Consider the following 6736-nt stretch of genomic DNA (forward strand, 5'->3'; position numbering starts at 1 on the left):
GGGAATGTGTCCCCCGCTCCTGCCTGGCAATATCCCCCCTCTCCTGCCTGGCAATATCCCCCCGCTCCTGCCTGGGAATGTCGCCCCCCGCTCCTGCCTGGGAATGTCGCCCCCCGCTCCTGCCTGGGAATGTCGCCCCCCGCTCCTGCCTGGGAATGTCCCCCCGCTCCTGCCTGGGAATGTCGCCCCCCGCTCCTGCCTGGGAATGTCGCCCCCCGCTCCTGCCTGGGAATGTCCCCCGAATCCTGCCTGGGAATGTGTCCCCCGCTCCTGCCTGGGAATGTGTCCCCCCCCCCGGCTCCTGCCTGGGAATGTCGCCCCCCGATCCTGCCTGGGAATGTCACCCCGATCCTGCCTGGGAATGTCGCCCCGCTCCTGCCTGGGAATGTCGCCCCGCTCCTGCCTGGGAATGTCGCCCCGTCCCGGCTCCCCCCTGGCGTTTCGGGGTCCCGCGGGTCCCCAGCACAGCTGTGCAGACAGATGTGCTGTGCAAGCCCCATCCCGTGTTTGCAACACTCCTCTGGAGGCCACAGGAGCTGTTCTGTGCCTCGGCAGCGCTGGGAAGGGGATGCTGAGGAGGAGAGGGATGAGGGAAAGGTGTTGGGTTGTGGTTAGACCTGCCAGGGACCCCCCAAAACCCCCAGGGAGACACGGCCAAGCTCCAAAAGCAGGACCTGCCCCTCCCTGTGCTTCAACACCCCAAGGTGATTGGAGACCCAAATCCAGGGTAAGGCTGGATTTTGGGTGCTCCCACACCCACCCTTGGCCACATCCCTCCCTCCAGGGAGCACCCAGAGAGCACCCACCTCTGCCCCATCCCAGCTGGCAGCATCAGCCCCCACATCCCACCCCATCCCAGAGGATCCCTTGGGCTTTTCCCCCCAAAGCTGACTTTGCCCCGGGAGGTTTTTATCTACTTGCATCTAATCCAATAACAACATCCTAATTGGTGACAAAGCCACAGCCATAAACACCCAGGGATTTATTCCCTTTTGACAGGAGATTCACACAGGGCAAAACTCAGTCATTAAATCTGGGATTTATGGAGCTGGGGGACAGGGATTGGCACCCCCTGCCTGGCACTGCCCCGTGATTTGGATCCCATCGCAGCCCTCACTCGCTGCCAGGTCTGTGCAGCCCCTTCCCTTCCCCTTTCCATGAAAAATGAGTGATTCCCATTGATGCAGAACAGGGAAAAAGGCTGGTGGCAATGGGGAATGTTGGTCCCGGGCCCAGGTTTGGGGACGGCAGCTCTGGGAGCCGCCGGCTCGGAGCCGGTGACACCCTCACCACGAAACTGCAGCAAAAAGGGTCCTTTGTGCAGGGAATATCTGGAGGGTGATTCAGCTGGGGGGGGGTGACGCTGCAGACACGGGCTGGGCACTGCTGGGGATGTGGGGGTGCCCACTGTGTGCCCCCAACACCCCCCCAGCCAGCCCCGGGTTCGGGGGGATGTGGCACAAAGCCTGGTGGGGTTTGGGGTGGAGGTGGAGGGGGGGGATGAGGGACCTGGAGCAGCCAGGGGGGCATCCTGTGCCCTGAGGAAGGAGCAATGGGGGGCACGGAGGGGCACCCCAAAACAGCGCTGGGACCCCACTGTCAGTGAAAGTGCACCCCAAAACAGAACTGAGATCCCACTGGCAGTGCTGGCAGTGAAGGTGCACCCCAATATAGCACTGAGAGCCCACTATGGGTGATGGCAGTGAAGGTGCACCCCAAAATAGAGTTGGGATTCTACTGGCAGTGAAGCTGCACCCCAAAATAACACTGAGATCCCACTGTGGGGGATGGCAGTGAAGCTGCACCCCAAAATAACACTGAGATCCCACTGACAGCCATGGCAGTGAAGCTGCACCCCAAAATAACACTGAGATCCCACTGGCAGTGATAGCAGTGAAGGTGCACCCTAAAATAACACTGAGATCCCACTGTGGGTGATGGCTGTGGAGGTGCACCCCAAAATACCACTGAGATCCCACTGTGGGTGATGGCAGTGAAGCTGCACCCCAAAATAACACTGAGATCCCACTGTGGGTGATGGCAGTGAAGCTGCACCCCAAAATAACACTGAGATACCACTGACAGCCATGGCAGTGAAGGTGCACCCCAAAATAACACTGAGACCCCACTGTGGGTGATGGCTGTGGAGCTGCACCCCAAAACAGCCCTGGGATCCATTGTGGGGGATGGCAGTGAAGGTGTACCCCCAAAATAGAGTTGGGATTCTACTGGCAGTGAAGCTGCACCCCAAAATAGCACTGGGACCCCACTGTTTGTGGTGGTAGTGAATGTACACCCCAAAACAGCGCTGGGACCCACTGCTGGTGAAAGTGCACCCCAAAATAGCCCTGAGCCCCCACTGTTGGCAATGGCAGTGAAGCTGCACCCCAAAATACCACTGGGACCCACCGTCGGGCCATGCCAAGGAGCTGCCCCCCCTCCCTCAAGTCTTGTCCCGAGGCTGCCCCCCGTTTTTGGGGACATTCCTGCACGGGACACAGCGAGAGGCCGCAAGAAGCGGCTCATTGTGCCGGGCCAGCCCTGCCCAGCTCCGGCCAGCGCCGCCCGGGAACAAAAAACCTCCTTTTCTCCAGCGCTCGGCACCGCCCGAGCTGCCCCCGGACCATTCACGGCAAGTGCGGGCACTCCGAGCGCCCGCTGCCCCCCGGGCACGGCGGCTGGCAGGGCTGGGGCATCCCCAGGGATGTCTTGGCACGGCCCCGCCCGAGCCCGGGCTGGTTTGGGGCAGGAAGGAGGTTTTGCCAACCCAAATCCCCTTCACACGCAGCTGATGCCCACCCTCGTTCCTGCCCACCCAGCCGGCCCTGCCCGGGGGTCCTGGCCCTGCCCGGGGGTCCTGGCCCTGCCCGGGGGTCCCAGCTCTTCCAGGGGGTCCCGGCCCTGCCCGGGCGTCCCAGCCCTGCCAGGGTGTGGCAGCCTTGCCAGGGGTCCCAGGCCCTGCCCAGGGGGTCCCAGCTCTGCCAGGGGTCCCAGACCCTGCCCGGGGGGTCCCAGCTCTGCCAGGGGTCCCAGACCCTGCCCGGGGGGTCCCAGGCCCTGCCCAGGGGTCCCAGCCCTGCCAGGGCGTGGCAGCCTTGCCAGGGGTCCCAGGCCCTGCCCAGGGGTCCCAGCCCTGCCAGGGCGTGGCAGCCTTGCCAGGGGTCCCAGACCCTGCCCAGGGGGTCCCAGCTCTGCCAGGGGTCCCAGACCCTGCCCGGGGGGTCCCAGCTCTGCCCAGGGGGTGGCAGCCTTGCCAGGGGTCCCAGACCCTGCCCAGTGGGTCCCAGCACTTCCAAGGGGTCCCAGCCTTGCCCGGGGATCCCAGCTTTTCCAGGGGGTCCCAGCTTTTCCAGGGGGTCCCAGGCCCTGTCCGGGTGTCCCAGCCCTACCAGGGGGTCCCAGCTCTTCCAAGGGGTCCCAGCCCTACCAGGGGGTCCCAGCTCTGCCCCAGGGTCCCATTTCTTCCAAGGGGTCCCAGCCCTACCAGGGGGTCCCAGCTCTTCCAAGGGGTCCCAGCCCTACCAGGGGGTCCCAGCTCTTCCAAGGGGTCCCGGCCCTACCAGGGGGTCCCAGCTCTGCCCCAGGGTCCCATTTCTTCCAGGGGGTCCCGGCCCTACCAGGGGGTCCCAGCCCTGCCCGGGGGTCCCGGCAGCTCCAGCCCCGCCCCCAGCACATAACCCAGTTAGTCTCAATAAGCATCCAAATTAAATTAGTTAAACTACATTAAAGCCCTGCGAGGACACGGTTCAGAGTGGAAACGGCCTTAATGTGATTTCAGCTGACTGCCCTGCCACGATTTGCAAGTCAGAGAAATCGAATTAGGGCTGTTTTCATTCTGAACTCTGTCCACACAGGCCACTAAAACAGTTTAATTAATCTGCTTTAAAATTCAGCCTGTCTTTCATTCAGATTTCACCTGACTCACCCTGGAGAAGCAAAAATCCTTGAGGAAGGCAGACTGGGATCCCTGGGTGGGCAGGGAGTTTAAATTTGGGGATGGAAAGTCCTGGAGAGGCTTAGAGAAAACCAGGATTATCCCTAATGCCATCAGGGAATAATCTGGGGTGGAGCTCTGAGCTGTGGTTCCCACTCTGGGCTCTCCAGTGTTGGAGCATCCCAGCTTTCTGCTTCCCAGGGTTCCAGCAGCTCCACCGGCTCCAGGGCCGAGGTTTCTCCCTTCTCCTTGATGGTTATCACCCCTTAACAAAGTTTCCTCCTCCATGGAAGTGACCAGGCAGCTGGAACTGGCTGCATTAAACCCTGAGCTGCTCCAGGAAGGCTGGGAATTGTCATCCAAGGGGGCTGGGCCAGGGAAAACCTCAGCCCCCCTAAAATTCACCACCCCTTTATTTTCCAGGCATCCTCCAGCTGCTCCACACCCCCTTTTGCCCATCCCAGATTTAAAGTCAATGGGTTGGGGGGGTCTTGGCACCAAAACACCACCCTGGGGGGGATCTGGGGCTTCCCCAGCCCGTGGGGACCCCTCAGATGCTGCAAAGGGGGTCCCTCCCACCCTCCTATCAACCCCACCCTCCTATCAACCCCACCCTCCTGTCTCTCCCAGTCCTGTTTTCTCTGCACAGGTAAAACGGCATCTCGATAACAGCTCCAATTAAAAGGGAGTTAATGACTTAATGAATCCCAACCAAACCCGCCTGCATTAGCACGTGAACCGCTGACCCTCTCTGGTTGTGGCCACCGGCGCTGTAATTGCAGAGCTTTTCATTTCCTTCCAGCAAATTGGCTCCTCATTTGGTGTCTTGCGAGGGGGGGAAAAGTGGGTTTGGAGGGCAGGGAAAGGTGCCCCCCCGCCCCCAGCGCTGCCCTGCACCTGAGCCCTGGCACGGCCAGAAACTGCACTGTCAGCTCCTCCTTTGCCCTGAGGAGGAGGAGGATCTGCAGTGCTGCAGAAAATGAAGACTTCAATTCAATTAGGACTTCCATTAAAATGAGATTTTTGGGACGCTGAGAGCTGTACAGGCCCCCCAAAAAACAAAATGAGATTTTTGGGGTGCTGAGAGCTGTACAAGCCCCCCCCAAATGAGCATCCCCATCACCCCCCACCCACCTTATAACCCCTCTGAGCATCCAGGAGGGCTGGTGGGGTGGACTGTCCTTGTCATGAACTCATTAATTGCTCATTAAGTCCCCACCACATGATGAGTGGCAGGTCCAGGGGCTGAAATCTCTAAGAATCACCTTCTCCTCCCCAGCTTTGGGGGTCCTGCAGACACCAAAATCGCATCCAGCCCACCCTGAGCTTCTCCTGACACTTCCCCCCTCCCCTTCTCCACTTCTCCCCCTTCTCCCCCTTCCCTTGTGCTGTTTGTGGCTTCCCCAGCACCACTCCCCGCACCCACCAAAGGCTGTGGGTGCTGCACTGGTGGGTGCTGAGCTGATCGATGGCTGGTGGTGCTGGATTTCCATGTGGCTGCTCCCGGTGCCACTCCCACCCTGCCCGGGGGCTCGAAAAGCATTTCCAGCAGAGCTGCTGCTTTACAGGAAGGTCTGGAAGGGGCTCTGGAAGGGTGGCACAGGAGGGTAAAGCCGTGGCATGGCCTGGAGAAGGGCGGGCTCGCCCTGGAATGGGGTATATTGGGGGTCTGGGACCCCCCTGGGGCTGCTCTGCTGGGGGATGCAGAATTTCTGTGCCTGCTGGGAGGGCAGGAAAAGCTCCAGCTCATCTGCAGGGCTGAAAAAAGAGCAAAAATGACATTTTGGGGAGTGATTTGACCGGGATTCAGGGAGTCTCTGCTGCTGGGGAGGGAAAACCCTCCCGGGGGTTGGATTTGGGGGATGCACCGAGTTCCCCACCACATCCCACCACCCGCCGCTGTCCCCTCCAGACGGGCTGGAATCACCCCGGGGGGATGTCCGGGGCTCCCAGGCTGGATCCTGCCCTGTCCCGGACAATGGCACCTCAGTATCCCCTCGCCGCCAGCAGCTGCCGAGCGGCCCAGCCCGAGGCCCCGCGTCTCCTCCGCCCCTCGGGGGGCTCCGCTGTCCCCTCGGCCCCCGGGGGGCTCCGCTGTCCCCCCATCCCTCCGGGAACAGCCGGGCTCGCATCCCGGTCCAGCGGGGCGCTGTTTCCAGGGGAACCGCCTGGGGGTCAGCGAGAGGTCTGCGATGTTTTAGTCTTCTTGTAACGTCCCTAATTGCTCATTTATTTAGTGCAATTAGTCCCAGGTGCTCGTCCGCGTCTGGGTGACCCCGGCGGGTCCCTGCCCAGCCTGGCCCGGCTATTCCAAGCTGTCGGATCGATGGAATCTTGGCGAGGGACCGAGTCCCCTCTCACCGCTGAGAGCGTTCGCATCGCTCCCCCGTGACCTTGTCCTTGTCCCTGTCCCTGCCGAGCTCAGCTCGTCCCCAGCGTCCCCCTGTGCCCCTGCAGCGCCCCCAAAATGTGCAGAACCACCCGGAGCATCCTCACCCACACCCGATGGGCACCCAGGGAGAGCCAGAGCCGGGCGGACAGTGCCGAGGGCAGAGCCATCCCTGGAAAAAAAACCCTCCCCCTCTTTGCTGTGTCTCCGAGAGGCAGGAACGCGGCTGGGGGGAACAATCCAGGGCTTTGTAGAGCAGGAACCGGCCCGAAACGCCGGCGGGGTCAGGCACAGCCCCCGCTGCCTTCGGTCCCACGGGCACAGCCCCGGGGGGCACAACGCGCAGGGTCCCCGGGCTGGGAACCAGCGCAGGAATCACCGGCTGGAGGCGAGAGCGGAGAGGGGGGAGATGG

This window comes from Pithys albifrons, chromosome 25, assembly GCF_047495875.1.
Source record: "Pithys albifrons albifrons isolate INPA30051 chromosome 25, PitAlb_v1, whole genome shotgun sequence".
Taxonomy (NCBI): domain Eukaryota; kingdom Metazoa; phylum Chordata; class Aves; order Passeriformes; family Thamnophilidae; genus Pithys; species Pithys albifrons.